This window comes from Theropithecus gelada, chromosome 11 (assembly GCF_003255815.1).
Source record: "Theropithecus gelada isolate Dixy chromosome 11, Tgel_1.0, whole genome shotgun sequence".
Classification (NCBI taxonomy): Eukaryota; Metazoa; Chordata; class Mammalia; order Primates; family Cercopithecidae; genus Theropithecus; species Theropithecus gelada.
Window position 1 is genome coordinate 95,636,074 of NC_037679.1, and position 19,133 is coordinate 95,655,206.

General features: G+C 37.5%; 1 pseudogene; it reads right to left on the reverse strand.

The window, feature by feature from the left end:
- Nucleotides 1-6,977: 6,977 nt before the first annotated feature.
- On the reverse strand, nucleotides 6,978-14,283 carry LOC112634993 (annotated as a pseudogene).
- Nucleotides 14,284-19,133: the final 4,850 nt, after the last annotated feature.

The following is a 19,133-nucleotide window of genomic DNA, read 5'->3' on the forward strand; positions in this document are numbered from 1 at the left end:
ATAAGTGCTTAAATCAAATATTTTCAAGGGAAAAGTAAAAGCTGTAGGACCTTTCAGTCCACATGACTTTAATCTTTAAAACGTACTGGTACAGTAAAATTTGAAATGTTTTAAGAGTTGCCCGCATACATTTTTGTTTGCATTTATTAATCAAGCAATTTCAAACTTATCTCTGTCAAATACTATAAGGTGGCAAAATTTTGCATAGAGTCTACAAAACTATAACTCAGCCCAATCAGAATAATCTTTGCTTGTGTAACTTTTTAATAAATGAAACATTAATATTGGTTTAATAAAGATAGCTTCATCTTGAACTATTTAGTGAAATACCCTAACTTCTAATCTTGTGGCCTTAGGCAGTCTAGTCCACAGACATGAAGGAAGTTTGTTTTGCGAATGGACTGTTATCATCTTTGATATTAAAGAAAAGAGAATTTATATTAAAAGGAATCATATATGGTAAATTCTTGTCCTAAAGTAAATTAACTGGTTGTTTAAAGAGAGAGATGTTTACATCAAAGTTGAGGCACGTCAGAGATTTTCCATGTAAGTCATAAAAAAATTTATAAAAGGGAATTTATGCAAGAAATGTTGTACAATTTAAAAGTGATTAGGCCTCCTGAATGCTTTATAAAATGCCATATAACTCTTAGCTGTACAACTTGCCTGCTTTGCAGCTAGGTAAGACCTAGGACACATGGAGTTAAATGCTGGAATAAGTCAGACCTTATCTGAACTTCTGTCTGGGTCCTAAGCTTTCCACCTACTACATAATTAAAATCCCAAACTTACCAACAAAAGTAAAGGTTGCTAAAAGTTAACAGTGTAACATGTATTTAAAACTATTGAAAAAACAGTTTACATATACTTTTGGTAAAAAGATTATAAGGAGGCATGAGAATGTGGATTTTTACCTAGATTAAAAGGTTAAAGAATTGTTTTAAGTTGAATAAAATAAAAATGAAGGTTTAAGCAAGTTTTTGAAGGTTAATTGTAAAGGAAATTCTGTGTGTAATATGCTGGCTAAAGTTGAAGAGGTATCGTCTACTTTTTCTGTAAACTGACATTAAAATAAAAGCACAATGGGTTTCTCTTAAAGCACTAACCTGCTCTTTAACAAAAATTATAAAGGGTTAAAAAGGGTCTATAGAAATCTTACCTTATGGTCAAACATTAAAATTGGGTAAATGTGTCTACAAGGTTCTATTAAAAATTGAGTTTAACATTAATAGCACACTAATATAAAGGTAAAATTTGGCTTACTTGGTATAAAATCATACAGGAAGCATTGTCAAATATAAAATGGTGTTTGACTTTCTTTGGGCTATATTTGTATAAATATGTTATTGGTATGTGTTCCAAAGTTATAAGAGACTCCTATATTTCTGATATATCTTAGGGTATGTTATCAGTATTAATTCTAATTGTTATATTAAAATTATTGCATGCCACAAAGGTAACAGATATTCTTGTCAATTGTGACTTTAACTGTGGCTACCATAAAACTTTTTGTCATCCATAAACAATTGTTGTCTTGTTTTTGGTCTCTAGAGACTAAAGTAATCTTTTTGACTTTTTGAGGATTTTTAAGTTATGGCAATATAGTTACTTGCATAAGTACAGTAAGAATCTGTTTTATTTTGTAACAGAACACAATTTGAAAAACTGGTTATTTTACCAAGGCTTTGACTGGAATGGTGTGCTCTCCTTTAAGGAATCAAACTTGACTTATGGGGCCAATAAAGCTCTTGGGAAACTGGCCTCATATTTTATGTGCACAGTCCCTGTACAGGGTTTCTGACCTGTGGTAAGTAAAGAATATTACTTTCTGACAGGCCAGGACCACCAAATTATCTTGGAACCTCAAGAGGAGAGGAATTCACCCAACTCATAGGTATTTAATAGTATAATTCCATGACTGGGCTCAGCTTTAAAAGGCCTTATCTCAGATTCCTTCTGTGGAACAAAATTCTATCAATGCCAGTTTAAAAAGCCTATGTAACAAATAATTATTCTTGCTGCACTGTATGCAAATAATTAAACCAAGTATAATAAAGCAAACCATTCCTACCATGATTTATTTTTTAATAATGGTTACTAGCAGAAAATAACACATGGCCCTTTCCAAACATGTGCCTCTGCCTCTTATTAGGTAAGGAATGTTGCTTCTATCTCAACCAATCGGGCCTAGTTAGAAACGCTGCTAAATAACTTAAAGAATCGGCCAAAAAAGCTAAGGGAATTCCAAAACAACCAAATGGATTCTTGGTTTGGAAACAAAACCATAGCATGGGTCATCCCATTCCTGGGCCCTCCCCTACTAATATGCCTAGGACTAATGTTCTCACCCTGCCTAATTAATCTTTTTGAAAGATTTTTAACTGACAGGATCATGGACATTTCACTTACAACTACCCAAAAAGCGCCCCAAAGGGCACTGGCCTAATGGCTAATGTCAGCATGACCATAAACCACAAATGACATCTCTGACCAGAAATATTCTAACATGAAGATAAACTCCTCCCCAACCAGAGACATGCCTGCCCCAAGATAACCTCCTCTCCGGCCAGAGAGATGTCAGCCCCAAGATAACCTCCCCTCTAACCAGAGACATTCCAACCCTGCAATAAACTTCTCCTCCACACAGAAACATTCCAAGCCTGTGATAAAGTCTCTTGCCCTAAAACCCTTAAATACTCTTAGTCTGTAAGAGAAAGTGGGCCTGACCAAAATCGGCCAGAATCCTCTCTCAGGTTTATTCTCCAAAATAAACCTGTCTTTGACTGTTGAGCCACTTTTCATGTTTCTTTCCTCTTTCTTTAACTCTTACAGTAGGAGTGGCTATGCTTATATCAGATAAAATAGACTTTGACTTAAAAACTGTTACAAGAGACAAAAAGGGAAATAATGATAAAAGGGTCAATTCAACAGGAATATATAACAATTACAATTATATACGCATCCAACAGTAGAACACCTAAATATGCAAAGCAAACACTGGAAAAACAGAAAAGAGAAATAGGCAGCAATAAAATAATAGTAGGAGACTTCAATACTATTTTCAATAATGGATACATCATTCTGACAGAAATCCATATCCAAAAGAAAACAGCAGACTTGAATAATGCAATAGACCAAATGGACCAGACATATGCAGAATATTCCACCAAATATTCAGCAGCTGAATACACACTCTTCTCATGTGCACGCAGATCTTTCTCCAGGATAGGTCACATATTAAGTCACAAAATAAGTTATAGCAAATTTAGGAAGACTGAAATCATACCAAGTGTCTTTTCTGGCCACAATGAAATTAAACTATAAATCAAAAACAGAAGGAAGACTGGAAAAATAAAAAATACATAGATATTAAACAACAGACTCTTGAACAGTCATTGAGTGAAAGAAGGAATCAAAAAGGAATTTAAAGTGCCTCAATACAAATGAAAACAAAAATAAAAAACACTAAAATTATGGTCTTCAGCAAAAGCACTATTAAGAAGGAAGTTTACTGTGATAAATACATACATTAACAAAGAACAAAGATCTTAAATAATCAACCCAAATTTATACTTCATAAAAGAACAAACTAAGCTCAAAATTAGCAGAGAGAAATAACATAAGTTAGAGAAGAAATAAATAAAACAAGAAAAGAAAAAAATCAAAGAGGCTGAGTGGATTTTTTGAAAAAAATAATTGACAAATTCTTATCTAGACTAAAAAAAAGAAATGAAGAGACATTATAACTGCTCTTTTAGAAATAAAAATGATCATAAGTGAACAAATATGTCAACTGATTTAATAACCCAGAAGAAATGTGTAATTCTTAAACACATAAAATATGCCAAAAGTAACAATAAAGACAGTCTGAAAAGATCTACTATTAGCATGGAGATTCAATGAATAATAATAATCCTTCTAACAAATAAAAACCCAGGATCAGATAGCTTCACAGGTAGATTCTACTACATTTTTTTTTTAAAAAGTGCCAATCTGTCTCAAATGCTTCCAAAAAGTGAGGGAACCCTTCTAAACTCACTTTATAAGGCCAGTAGCACTCTACTACCAAAGCCAGACAAGGACACTACAAGAAAAAAAAAATCACAGGCCAATATCCCTGATTAATATAGATACAAAAATTCTTCAAAAAATACTAGGAAATAGAATCCAACAGCGCATTAAAGGGATCATACATCATGACCAAGTGGTATTTATTTTCAGGATGCAAGGATGGTTCAATATGTATAAATTTGTACCATGTTAACAGAATAAAGGGAAAAACATCACATGATTATATAAATGCATGCAGAAAAAGCATTTGACAAAATTCAACATTCTTTCACGTTAAAAACTCTCAAGAAACTAGAAATAGAAGGAGAGTACCTCAACATAATACAGGCTATATATGAAAGGCCCATAGAAAATGTCAGACTCAACGGTGAAAAGTTGAAAGCTTTTCCTTTAAGAACAGGAGCAAGGCAATCATGCCCACTCTTGCTGCTTTTATTCAATATAGTACCAAAGCCCTAGCCAGAACAGTTAGGTAAGAAAAATAAATTAAAGGCTATCAAATCAGAACGGAAGAGATAAACTTTTTCCTGTTTGCTGATGCCATTGTACTATGTATTAAAAATCCCAAAGGCTCCATTTTAAAAAACTGTTAAAACTAATACACAAATTCAGTAAGATTGCAAGCTACAAAATCAATACACAAAAATCAGCTGCATTTCTATACATCAGCAATAAACTCTGAAAAGGAAATTAAGACAACAATCCCATTTACAATAGCACAAAAAAGAATTAAACACTTAAGGAAAAACTTTTCCAAGGAAGTGAAAGACTTGTATCTGGAAACAAAACATTGATGAAAGAAATTAAGACACAATCAAATAAAAATATATACCGTGTTCACTGATTGGAAGACTTACTATTGTTAAAATAACCATAATATCAAAAGCAATCTACAGATTCAATGCAACCCCTATCAAAATCACATTGGTATTGTTTACAAAAATAGAAAAGGAAATCCTAAAATTTATAGGGAATGACAAAACACCACAAATAACAAAATCAATCTTGAGAAAGAAGAAAGCTGGAGGACTCACACTTCCTAATTTCAAAATTTAGTACAAAACCACAGTAATCAAAACAGCATGGTGTTGGCATAAAGACAGACAAACATCAATGACAGAATAGAGATCTCAGGAATAAATGCACGCATAAAAGCTCAACTGGTCTTTGACAAGGGTACCAAGAATACACTAGGGGGAAAGGATAGTCTCCTTGTTGAAGAGACTTTGTAGAGACTATCCTGGTGTTGAGAAAGCAGTATACCCATAAGCAAAACAATAAAATTGGATATCTATCTTACACCATACCCAAGAATTAACTCAAAGTGGATTAAAGACATAAAAGTAAGGTCTGAAACTGTAAAACTGATAAAAGAAAAAATAAAAGAAATGCTTTATGCCCTTGGTCTTGGCAATGATTTCTTGGATATGACAACAAAATCACAGACAACAAAAACAAAAATACATAAGTTGAACTATATCACTGGAAAGCTCTTGCAAAGCAAAGGAATAATAATCAACAGAGTAAAAAGACAACATACAGAATGGTAGAATATATTTGCAAACCATGTATCTGACAAGGGGTTGCTATCCAAAACACATAAGCAACTCCTACAACTCAACAGCAAAAAAAAAAACTAATAATATAACTTTTAAATGGGCAAGGATCTGAGTAGACATCTTTCAAAAGAAAACATACAAATGACCAACAGGTATATGAAAAAAACGCTCAATGCCAATAATCAGGGAAATGCAAATCAAAACCACAATGAGATATCACTTCACACATGTCAGGATGCCTATTATCAAATAAAAGACAACAAGTGTTGGCAAAGATGTGGAGAAACTGGAATCTTTGCATACCGTTGGTGTTAATGCAAAATGGTGCCACTGCTGTGGAAACATGGTATATATATTCCTGTATATTTGTATATATGTATATGCATGTTATATACACATGCATATATATGCACATATATATGCACACATACATGCACAGTGGAATATTGTCTTTTTTAAATGCCAAGATAAGACACAATTTATTGGAGAGAAAAATTTCTCATCCAAAATATAGAAATCTGTACAACTTTGCCACAATCAATATACATGAACTCTACAAATTTATATCCATTCATAATTTACCAAATAAAAGATGATTAACAAAGTTCACAAAATAGATGAAAATACTTTTACCCAGGAAAGTTACAAACCAGACCTCCACTTTCTAAAATAGAAGTCTACTCTGCCTTAGAAAACTACAAGCTAGCAAATACACATAGAGCTGGCTGGTGCCAACACCACAGTTGAGACAGTATTTTTAAGGGTCTTTTTAAAAACCCGTTGCCATGGCAGATTCTGGTCACTCCCTACTTTCAAGGTCAAAAACACAATACAAAGTTTGACCATTTTCCCAGGTCATGTTTGCTAGCTTGTCTTTATGGACATTTAGAAATATTTGCTAGGTAAAAGTCTTGTCGTAAAATTTCCAGTACTACCATGTTTAAAACGTTGAACTATTGAGGTGCCAAAAAGGTTAACAATAATTTTCAAGCATGATAGTGCAAATTCCTCTGCAAGATCTACTGCAGAGAAAGGTTCTTTGACATACAGATTTTCTTTAAAGAAATTGATGTAAAAATTTAAGTATGTGTGGGAGAAGCTGAAACCACTCTAGGACTTCACTCCCTAGCAAATAAAGTGATCATTTACTTGGACTCACAGGCTATTAAGTTATTGAAAGGTATTGTACAAAATATGGCACTGTCAACTTTTTAAAAAATGTTTACCGTTCTATCTTGCGCCAGATCTTCACAGCTGTGACATGGTTTAAAGTCCATAATCCATCCCCGATAGGGGCCCATCCAAAGCAAAAATCAAATTTATCCATGCACTATAAGATGATCCATCTTAACCTGATACAGTCATCATACTGTAGTTTTTGGAAGGGCTTGTTCTGCCCAAGAGGAATTCGTCCTTACAGCTTATTCAGCTGTCTACCATTTGCATGTCGGTGTTGTTTTGAGTGCTACCTCCTCCTGCTGGTGGGGCTTTCACACAGCACACAGACGGAGCCATCCTCTCCAAGTCTGTAGGACAGACACCTCATCGTTTCAGGTGAGCGTGAGTCCAACCCAGAGTGTGAGTTCACTTGGGAGAAGCTTGAACAGCTCCTGACTGCTCGGTCCAATCCGCTGTGCTGCCTGTCCAGAGGCTCCATTTTACGGTTGATGCGAATACAAAGATAACCTGATCTTTTGCATGGCTTTTCTGGGAATCAGTGATGTTTATAATGTTCCGTCAGCAGTTTCTGCAGGCTGTGGCTGAAGGTCTGCAGCTGTTGCTCGTTCGTGACCCCTTTGGTGTGGAGAAACTTGGAGACGAAGGACATGGCGGCGGACATCTCGCTTACCCTGGTGGTGGCTCTGGGGTAGAAGGGATGCAAGGAGGCAGAGGTGGGGCGGCCCGGGAATGCCGGGGCTTGGCTGCGCTGCCCCAGCTGCTGAGCAGCCCCCAGGGCTTCCTCACAGAGCAGACGGCAGAGAGGAAGAGAGGGCGTGAGGGGCGGACGGCTACTTTTCTCTTTCTTTAGAGTAAAAAAGTTATTTTCTGTACAGGAAGAGGCCGACGAGAGGAAGAGAGGAGCGATGGCGGTGTGGTTACATGGCTAGGACCTCCCCAGCTGCCTCCGCCCCTAGCTGCGCAGCCTCTGAAGATCCCAACAGTTGCATTTTCAGCACCGAAGGGCGAACTTCTTTAAAAAGAAGAGCTACTCAGGAGGCTGAGGCAGAAGAATGGCGGGAACCCAGGAGGCGGAGCTTGCAGTGAGCCGAGATCGCGCCACTGCACTCCAGCCTGGGCGACAGAGCAAGACTCCGTCTCAAAAAAAAAAAAAAAAAGAAGAGAATTCTGCTGTATACGACAAAATTAACGAATCTTGAGGACATTATGCTCTGTGAAATAAGTCGCAGAAAGACAAATACTGCATGTTTCCACTTACATGATTTACCTAAAACAGACAAATTCATAGAACCAAAGAGTAAAATACTGGTTGTCAGGGGCTAAATGAAAGAGGGAATGAGGAGTTTGCAATCAACGGACATAAATTTCAGTGAAGCAAGGTAAATAAGCTCTGGAGATCTGCTCTACAACGCTGTGCTTACAGTCAACAATAATGTATTGTACACTTACAATTTGTTAAAAGGGACATCTCATGTTAAAAAGTACCACAATAAAATAAAATTTTTGAAAGAAAGACAACTGGGGGTCTTTTGTAGCAACTGAAGTAAATAAAGATGTATGCGTGTGTGGGCATTAGTTTATTTTCTCTTAAGGAGAGGTCTGGATTATAGCCTCCATCTTGAGACTGGAGTCAAGCATTTGAGGTGGGGACTGACGGAGAGATTGGAAATGGCATTCTTCTCCAAAACACCATGGATTCTGTAGTCCCTTGTGCAATTCTGCTATGATAGTTATGGAGACCAAGACAGGCAAAGTCTAACCAGGGAAGGAAGCGTTCCCTAGACTTCCTTCCAGTTCTACCAAGGTTGATATTGAGAGCAGGGTTCTTGCCAGCAGCATTCAACCCAACAATCTATACATTCTTAGCAATCTCTACCTTTGATTTCTGCAAAATAACACTTTTTTATTTTTCTTCTGAGGCCCCTCCTTCACAGACCCGTTTCTGGATATCTTCTTCTTTATCAGACCTCTAAATGTTGAGATTCCTCTAGATTTAGATCTATGCTCCTTGTTCTTTGCACTCTACATTTTCTTCATTCATTTCTACAACTTCTAATAGGATGTATAGGTAGCTCCCAGATTGCTATTTTCACCGTGATTCTCTTGCCTCATACTATTCCCCTCTTCGGTGATGATGTGTCAGCACATTGGCCCTCTCTCTAATCTTGAATACTTTATTTCTGTCTGGGGAGTTTAGCACATGCTTCCCTCTCCCTATAATGTTGTATAACTTGCCCTCTCCCTTTTTGCAAGGATCAGTCCCAGCTTAAATGCCATATCATAAGTGAGGTCTTCCCTGAATGCACAATCTATGTTGGATCTCCCTAGATAATCAGGGAAGAAAAGAAACATTTTTTTCTTTCACAGCATTTATCACCATATGGAATTACCTTATTTAATCTATTTGTTTATATACTTTGATCTGTATTCTTCCACAGGAATGTAAAATCCCTAATGACAGGAACATGTGGTTTTTCTTCACCACAGAAGAGTATCTGATGCAAAATAGGCATTAAAATTCTTGTGAACTGACTAAATAATATCCATCTTCTGTACTTGATTGCTTTACTTGCCACACATCCCCAGTACCTAATTCAAGAGTCTGGTTCATTGTCAGCCCTTAAATATTGACTGAACCCAATTAATCAATTTTTCTTCAACTTCTGAACTCTGCGCCCAGCTCCTTACTGAATAGCTTCACTGGATATCTCAAAAGAACCTCAAATTCAGTATGTCTACTTTCCCTATCTGTTATTAGCAACATAACCCAGCACTTGTCCTAGTAGGCAATCTACAATCATCCTTTACTTATCTCTAAAACGAAAAAAAAAAAAATCCACACCTTTTTCATAAAGTTTTGAGTGCACTAAGTGAAATAAGCAAAGTGCCTATCACAATGCCTGGCATACAGTATCTATAAATAGTAGTTTAGCTATACCCGTTTTCATTGATTCAAAGAGGCACGTCTTTTCACATCTCTGAAATCAAGATATGTTTTGTGATAAGTAGTGTTTCGTAATTGGATACACATCCAATGATTAATCAGGTGGAATTTTTTTCTTTAAATACTTTGTTAGAAAATTGTGTCCTTTACTTCAATGGTGCTTCAGATGTGATAATTTGCAGTAACACAACTTCTCTCTCCAATGTGCCCATACATATTAAAGTAGTAATTAGGTCACATCACATACATTTTAAATCCATATTTTTCTCACTCTTGCCACTGTTGTAATCTTACATTGAACCCTCATTTTCTTTCAACTGAACATTGAGTTAGCCCCATGAATGGTCTCCCTGCCAACTATATTGCCCTTCTCCAATGTGTGTGTCATATTCATGCCAGAGAAATCATGTTTCTCTCGTGCCTAACTCACTTCATTATCTACACAACTGCCTGCAGAATGGAATCCAGATTCTTTCATATGGCTCACAGGGCTCTGACTCTCTCTCTCTCTTTAGCCTAATCCCTAAGCAAGCCACAGTCAAGCTGACCTTCTTTCTGTACTTGCAGATTACTTAACACCCTATGTTGTTTCACAACTCATGTCCTTTATCACACTGACTTATCTTGAAAATATTTTGTATCAGCTGGAATCCCTCTGGCAATAAATAACAGAAAAGCAACTAGCAGTTGCTTAAACAAATAGGAAAGTCCATAGGCTGATATTCCAAGGTTGATAGAATTGCCCAATAATGCTGATGAGGACCAAGGCCCATTTTATCTTTCAGACTTCCTTAACAAGCAGACTTTCATCCCCCTGCTTGTTACTTTGCTGTCTCAAGATGGTCATTGAAATATTAAATATCACATCTATTTTCCATTAAGTAAGAACAAGGAAGGACATTCAGGAGTATGCCCACTACAACTCTTCTTTTTAAGAAAGAAAATGCTTCCCATAAGCCCTACCCAGCAGTTTTCTACTTACATTTCATTGCCCAAACAGCACCTTAGTCACTCTGGTTTGAAGATGCTTAGAGAGAGGGATGTTGTGGGTAGTTTAGCCAATAAGCAGTGTCTGCCACAGTCTGCTTGGAAAATATCTTCTCATTTTTTGTGAGATTCAACTCAAGAGTTATATCTTAGAAATTTAGAAATGTATATATGTATATAAATTATATTGTATATAAATTATATATGTATATAAATTATATTGGTATTTATATAAGCATACATAAAAGAAAATTTATAAATATATATAGTATGTACTCTTTCATCATTAACTGAATATTTATCAAACACCAGTACACAGGGCATAGTATGTACTATTCTAGGCACTGGGAATACAGCAATGAACAATTTCCTTTCATTTGTGGAATTTACATCCTAGTGTTTACCCTTTGATCTAACTTTTTCACCTCTAGTAACTTACCTTACAGACTACACCTCAAAAACAAGGATGCTCACTGAGGTGATAACTAAAATAACAAAAATCTGATTGAATATCACTATGGGATTGATTATAATATACATAAAATTATAAAATGTAATTATTCAAAAGAGTATATTCCTCTTAATAGAGACATACTAACATGGAAAGTTGTCTCCAATGTATTTTTTAATTTAAAAAATTGAAAAGAAAAATGTATAGTAAACTCTCACTTTTAAAAGGAAAATCCATTCCCAAATTCATATGGAATCTCAAGGAATCTGAAATAGCCAAAACAACTTTGGAAGAAGAACAAAGGTATTAGACTCATACTTCCTGACTTAAAAGCATATTACAAAGATACATTAATCAAAACAGTGTGGCACTGGCATAAAGACAGACAAACCATTGGAATAGAATGAACAGCCTAGAAATAAGCCTGTTTGTATGTGGTCAATGATCTTCAACAAGGGTGCCAAGACCACTCATTGGGAAAATGATAGTCTCTTCGACAAATGGTGTTGGGAACACTGGAAACGAAAGTTAAACCTTTATTTTACACTATTTACAAAATGTAACTTATAATATATTAAAGACATAAGCATAAGACCTAAAACTATAAAATTTCTAGAAGAAAACAGACCAGATGATCTCATGACATTGGATTTGTCAATGACTTCTTAAATGTGACACCAAAAGCACAGGTAACAAAAGAAAAAATAAATGGGACTGAATCAAAATTGAAAACATTTGTGCATCAAAGGACACAATCAAAAGAGTGAAGGGCAACATACAAAAGGGGAAAAGCATTTACAAAGAATATATTTAGAAGTTACTATCCACAATATATAAAGAACTCCCACAACTCAACAATGAAAAAATCAAATAACTAGATTTTAAAGTGTGAAAAATGTTTGAATAGATATTTCTCTAAAGAATATATACAAATGGCTAATAAACATTGAAAAGGTGCCCAACATTACTAATCACCAGAGAAATGCAAATCAAAATCACAATGACATATTACTTCACACCTGTGAGGATGGCTACTATCAAAAAAAAAAAAAAAAAAAAACAGAAAGTAACAAGTGTTGGCAAGGATGGGGAGAAATTGAAACCCTTGTGCATAGTTGGTGGGATTGTAAAATGGTTTAACTGCTATGTAAAACACTGTGAAGTTTCCTCAAAAAATTAAAATAGAACTACTATATGATCCAGGAATTTTACTTCTGGGCATATATCCAAAAGAACTGAAAACATGATCTTGAAGAGATATTTACATACCACAGTCATAGCACTATTCCCAATAACCAAGAAGTAAAAGCGAGTCAAATGTCCATCAATGGAAGAATGAATGCATACAATCAAACAGTATTCAGCCTTAAAAAGAAATGAAATTCTGATACATGCTGCAACATGGATGAACTTTGAAGAAATTTTGCTAAGTAAAATAAACTAGTCACAAAATGACAAATACTATATTATTTCACTTATATGAAGTATCCAAGCCAAATTCATAAAAACAGAAAGAAGAATGCTGGTTACCAGGGACAGAGAAGAGGAGAAAGGGGAGGTATTTAATAAGTTGTTTAATAGGTATAAAGTTTCAGATTTGCAAGATATAAAAACTCTGGAGATCAGATCAACCATGTGAATATACCTAACACTACTAAACTGTACATTTAGAAATGGTTGGCTGGGCTCAGTGGCTCACACCTGTAATCCCAGCACTTTGAGAGGCTGAGATGGGTGGATCACGAGGTCAGGAGATCGAGACCATCCTGGCTAACACGGTGAAACCTGTCTCTATTAAAAATACAAAAAATTAACCGGCGCCATGGTGGACACCTGTAGTCCCAGCTATTCGGGAAGCTAAAGCAGGAGAATGGCGTGAACCCGGGAGGCAGAGCTTGCAGTGAGTGGAGATGATGCCACTGCACTTTAGCCTGGGCGACAGAGCAAAACTCTGTCTCAGAAAAATGGTTAAGATGGGAAAAAGGAAACCCATTCCTGCATCTTCATGTATATTATTATATATAATACTTTCAGTTTATGAATTTGGTGGGTAGCTCACACATTTATATTTTCTTCATAGTTATATATTTTATAAGTATACATTACTTTTTATAGTCAGAAATATTTGAAAAAATTTTAAAATTACAAGGTACTTTCTTCTCTATCTCTCTTCTCAAATAGTAATGACCATTTATTTGTACTTATGTAGTCACCAACAGAATGTATACTTATTGAATGAAGTAATAAATGTATCATCAACTAGTGATAATGAATAATGCCTTTAATAAAAAGTTATATTTAGCACCAAATTAAGAAATTAGTTTAATACAGTTCTTCATTTAATGAATACTGATTGTTATTAAGTGCCTAGGATATGCCCGATGTGCCTGTGTAGGTTTTGAGTAAAAACATGGTTATTTCTTGAAACTGTCTTTTGATGAAGAAAGAGCAAAAGAGAAACAGAGAAAGAAAGAGGTTATGGCTAGCTGGTAACATTCAAAAGCAAGCCACCTCCTGAAACCCCATTACAAGTCAAGATAGTATCGTCCAGGTGTGTGGTACTCTGGTGGTCTGGTTTTATCATAGTTAGAGCCTAAATACATAGCAAAGAGAATAGATTTCACATACTTCAAAAACGTGTAACTGCAAGTATGAAATACCTGCAGACCCAGTCACCCCACTCCAGCTTCTGCCAGAGAAAACCGGTGTAAGAACAACTGGTTTGGAAATTAATTGCATTCTTCCCCCACCCCCTCGGGCCATAAAGTATTATTGGCAGGTAAGGGGAAGAGCCAGCGGTAAGGGTCCCTCGCTTCTCATCCCCTACCCAGGATCCTCCCTCTGAAGGAGAGCGGAAGCCAGGAGCCTGCCACTCAGCGGACCTTGCAGGTGGGCAGGTTGCTGTAGGGATCTTTCTGGAGCTTGAGCAGGATGTGGTGGGCAGTGATCTCCTGCTCAGGCCTCCTCTGGTGGTCAGCACACACATCGCCCAGCTGGACTTCGGCACCGCTGCTCAGGGCCTGGATCCGCACCAGCTGGGCCTCAACGCAGGCCTCCGTTCCTGCAGTGTGGCCTTCCAATGCGGCTTTCATGCTGAGCTGCCACTGCAGCTCAATCTCAAGACCCCGGAGAGTACGCCACCGGTCCGTGACTCGGACTTGCTCATCTGGAACTGCTCCGTGTGGCCAGCGACCTCCCAGCTCAGCTCCTCAGTCTGGCTGGTGACCAGGCTTCAGTATCTTCCGTGTCTGCTCAGCCATGACCGCATACTGGCTTCACGTGTTGTCCAGGATCTTGGCAAGACCAACGCCTGGAGCAGAATCCACCTCCACACTGACCTGGCCACCCACGGCACTGATTTCCTCGTTGTGGTTCTTCTCCAGGTGATCTAACTCCTCCTGCAGGCCTTGCATGTGCGTCTCCAGGTCAGCCCTGGCCGGGATCAGCTCATCGGGCGCCCGGCGCAGGCCCTGATGTCTGCCTCCAAGCTCCTTCACAGAGCCTGCTCCATCTCAGACTTGGTTCGGAAGTGATCTGCAGGCAGGCGGGCGGGCGTTGTCAATCTGCAAGACAATCCTGGAGTTCTCAATGGTGACTCCAAGACTCTTGTCCCGCAGGTCTTCCATGGTCTTGAAGTAGTGGCTGTAATTGCCGGGGGCCCGGGCCGCTGCTTGTGGCCCCGGTCGTGAATCTTCACCTTCAGCTCACCACTGGCCTCCTCCAGAGCCCGCACCTTGTCCAGGTAGGAACCAGGTGGTCGTGGATGTTCTGCGTGGGGATCTTGGTGCCCGTCAGCAGCCTATCGGACCTGCCCAGGACGCTGGCATCGCCACTGCCATAGCCCCGGAGGAGGATGAGGGCACAAAGCGGGTGGAGGGCACAGACAGGCCATGGCCTCGGATGCTGGGCGCTAGGAAGGCGCCCCCGACCCCAAAGTGCACGGAGCTGCTGCCCAGCCCCCAAAGGACTAAGTGGCCAATGATTGGCGAGAGCTGCAGGAAATTAGGGTGAGGGGGAGGAGAACGGCCCAAGGAGCTGCAATCGGCAGAAGGAATCGGAAATTTTAATTGCATTATTACCAGTTATAAGACTTTTTGTGCTATGAGTGGGCTCAAAAAAACGGCCGGGAAAACACCAAAACCACTCTTGAGGAGAACTTAAGAGGGAACCAGGCTTCAAGCTCCCAAACTCACCATGGACTGCCATAGAATTTAAAGCACAGTCCTCATTCCCCAGAAAGCTAACCAAGCCCACCGCAGGGTGTCCTACCAAAGGCGGTTCCCTGGCATTATTCTAGATAGAACAACCCAGACAGGAAAAGTGTACTCCTGGGGAGAGATGAATCAATTCCTAGGAGGACTGGACAGACATTCTCAAAAGTTTGTTGGAAAGATAGCAGAGAAGAGAAGAATGAAGTGCTTTTATAAAGGGATAGGAAGAAGGTGAGAACAAGGAACTGAGATTAGGAGCTGAGTGTGTCCATGACAGACCGCCTAGAAAGAATGTAATATCTAGAGCTTTTACTCATAGACTGCGGGACAAGGTATATTTACCATGTAGCTCTGTATTTTCCCTCTTGTGTTATAATGTTTTCTGTAATTAATTACTCTAACCCTTTTAGCAAAGTCTAATACACTTCAGCATTGTCTAGTGATGATATACAGACTAAATGGACAGGTGAGTAAAAGAAAAAATTAAGGCCTTTCTGTTTAGAAATAAAATATAAAAGAACAGCTTTTATATTTTATTTTCACATTGAAAATCAGTCAGATTTGCTTCAGCCTCAAGGAATGTGTTTACTAAAATTAAATGAATGCTGGCAGGGAGCTCTGCACTTTTTTTTCTAAACAGGAAATGGGTTAAGGGCGGCAGCTGAGTGCTTTTGACATAACCCTAGTAGTCTTTGGCAGCATCCTTTCTGTTTGGTAGGATAAAATATTCTAGGCTCATCTTGCATTTTCTGGAAAAAAAAAAAAGCCACTGAATTAGGCATAGAGGAAATTACTATAAAGTTTAAGGGATAATGTAAAAGATCTAGGAAAATACTCTAATTGCTTCACAAACAAGGAAGAAACTGAAACTAGAAATGTAGTCAATTAGTATTGCTGATGTGCTTTATGCAAGAAAGATCGTATATTAGTTCTCTCTTACCGCAGCTTCACTTTCTGTTGTTTCAGTTACCCTTGGTCATCCAGGGTTCAAAAATATTAAGTGGAAAATTCCAGAAATAAATTATTCATACATTTTCAATTGTGTGCCATTCGAAGTGGTATGATGAAATCTTGACACCCGGGACATGAATCATTCCTTTCTCCAGTGTATCCATGCTGTATATGCTGCTGGTATTCCCCCAGCCCCCAGCCCAGTCACTTAGTAGCTATCTCAATACTGCAGTGCTTATGTTCAAGTCATCCTTATTTTACTTAATAACAGCCCCAAAGCTCAAGAGTAGTGATGTTGGCATATTGTTATAATTGTTCTTTTATTATCAGTTCTGTTCATCTCTTACTAAGCCTAATGTATAAATTAAACTTCATCCTAAGTATGTATGTATAGGAAAAAACATAGTGTATATATATATATAGGGTTGGGTACTATCTGTGGTTTCAGGCGTCCACTGGGGATCTTGGAACATATGCCCCTTGGATAAGGGGAACTACTATATACAAGATTAAATAAAGTCACTTAAAATTCATTTATAAAATTATGTCCTAAAATATTTGTACCAATAACAACATATATTCAAATTATTTTACCAAATAAAAACATGTTTTACTTTCTAATAAAAGTTAAAATGTGTTAGCAGTCTATACCATTTTCTTTAATTACATGGAAAAAGTTACATTATGATGTCTAATTAATAGTTATTTATAATTACTGCCAAAAGTCAAAAACGAGTTTGATGCATACGTTTTAAATACCATGTCTTTTTATACCCTTTTCTTTATACATAACTTGTAATTTTACCTTCAAATTATACTGCATTACTTTAAATTAAATAATGAGAGTACATATGTATAACTTGCTTTGAAAATACATGAATCATGAAAGCTACACTATTTAAAACTTAAGAGCTTTCAATAATATACAATATATTCCATAATTACTTTTTTATAAATTTTTATGATATTACTGTAAATTGTGGGTTTAGGGACCCACAGTTCAACTAATGGTAAAATAATCTTTTAGCATAACAAAAATTAGAACACCTAAATCTCTTAGAACTTGTCTTAGCCCATTTATATAGTAAGTGCTACATAATTGCTAGCTGTCATTACTTGTTACTGTTGTAGCTATTGTTGTTAGCATCATTATCATCAGCATCATCTGAGTAATTAAGTAAAGTTGGCAAACAACTTTATCTTTCCTGCTTTTAACATTTAACCCCAATGTTTGCTCCCAAACTAAATAGAGCTCTCTAAAATGAAAGTTCTGACACTGGAAAGTTCCACAGTGAACATGAGAGCCACAGTGAACAAAGGGGACTCCTATGGTTAAGAGTCATGAATCAACCCTGTGCACACAAACGCACAAACATACACACATTTATTTTCTGTTCATCAAAGGAAAAGTAATCCTGTAATTCCCCCACTTTGCTTCGTATTCCAAAATAAACTGCAGATACTTTGTAGGAAAAAATGTAGGATACTATTTTTACAATTTCAGTATGCATATGCAGAAGTACTTCTTAATCAGAAAATAAATAAAGATAAAGTATTAAAAAAAGAAAGTTAAACAAAGATAAATTATAAGCAACAGAGTTCCTATAAGTGGCGATGATGTTGAACATCACTAGTAACCGTGAGCTTAAAAAAGAAAAGGCAAAATAGATCATGCTCCCCTCCCCATCAGATTGGTAAAATTTTAAAAGTGATGGGAAAATACACACATGTAAGCATTGCTAGTGAGAAGGTAAGTTGGTAGTCATTTTAGAAAGTTGATGAGATAGTATCTGTAAGTTTAAAATGTATATACTCTTTGACATAGCAAATTCACAGTGGGGACAGATTCATTACACAAAAATATTTCTACATACCCAAAAGTATAAATATGTTAGGACAGCCATTGAATTCTATTGTTTGTAGTAAATTGTTTTAGTCCAGACACTAATTCCTCTGTAGCAAAACATAGGATCTAGTAAAATGGATTATGTGTGGAAATCAGTCCTCTTTAGAAATCTAAAAGAGCAAGTGTATCCTGATTAAAAAGATAAAACGCTTTTTTTTTCTTTTTTTTTTTTTGAGACGGAGTCTCGCTCTGTCCCCCAGGCTGGAGTGCAGTGGCCGGATCTCAGCTCACTGCAAGTTCTGCCTCCCAGGTTCACGCCATTCTCCTGCCTCAGCCTCCCGAGTAGCTGGGGCTATAGGCACCCGCCACCTCGCCCGGCTAGTTTTTTGTATTTTTTAGTAGAGACGGGGTTTCACCGTGTTAGCCAGGATAGTCTCGATCTCCTGACCCAGTGATCCGCCAGTCTCTGCCTCCCAAAGTGCTGGGATTACAGGCTTGAGCCACCACGCCCGGCCAACGCTTTTTTTTTTTCTTTTTGTGTTTGTTTGTTTGTTTTGAGACAGAGGCTCACTCTGTTACCAGGCTGGAGTGCAGTGGCACAATCTCAGCTCACTGCAACCTCTGCCTCCCGGGTTCAAGCAATTCTCCTGCATCAGCCTCCCATGTAGCTGAGATTACAGGCATGCACCACCACGCTCAGCTAATTTTTGTGTTTTTAGTAGAGATGGGTTTTCACCATGTTGGCCAGGATGGTCTTGATCTCTTGACTTCGTGATCCACCCACCTCAGCCTCCCAAAGTGCTTTTTGATAATTTTGAAAAACGATGGAAGCATATTAGAATGAAAACAAACTGAGGATGTGCTTTTGTCTTTGTATATTCAAATATTTTTTCTCATTAAAAATCAGAAAGGCCGGGTATGATGGCTCATGCCT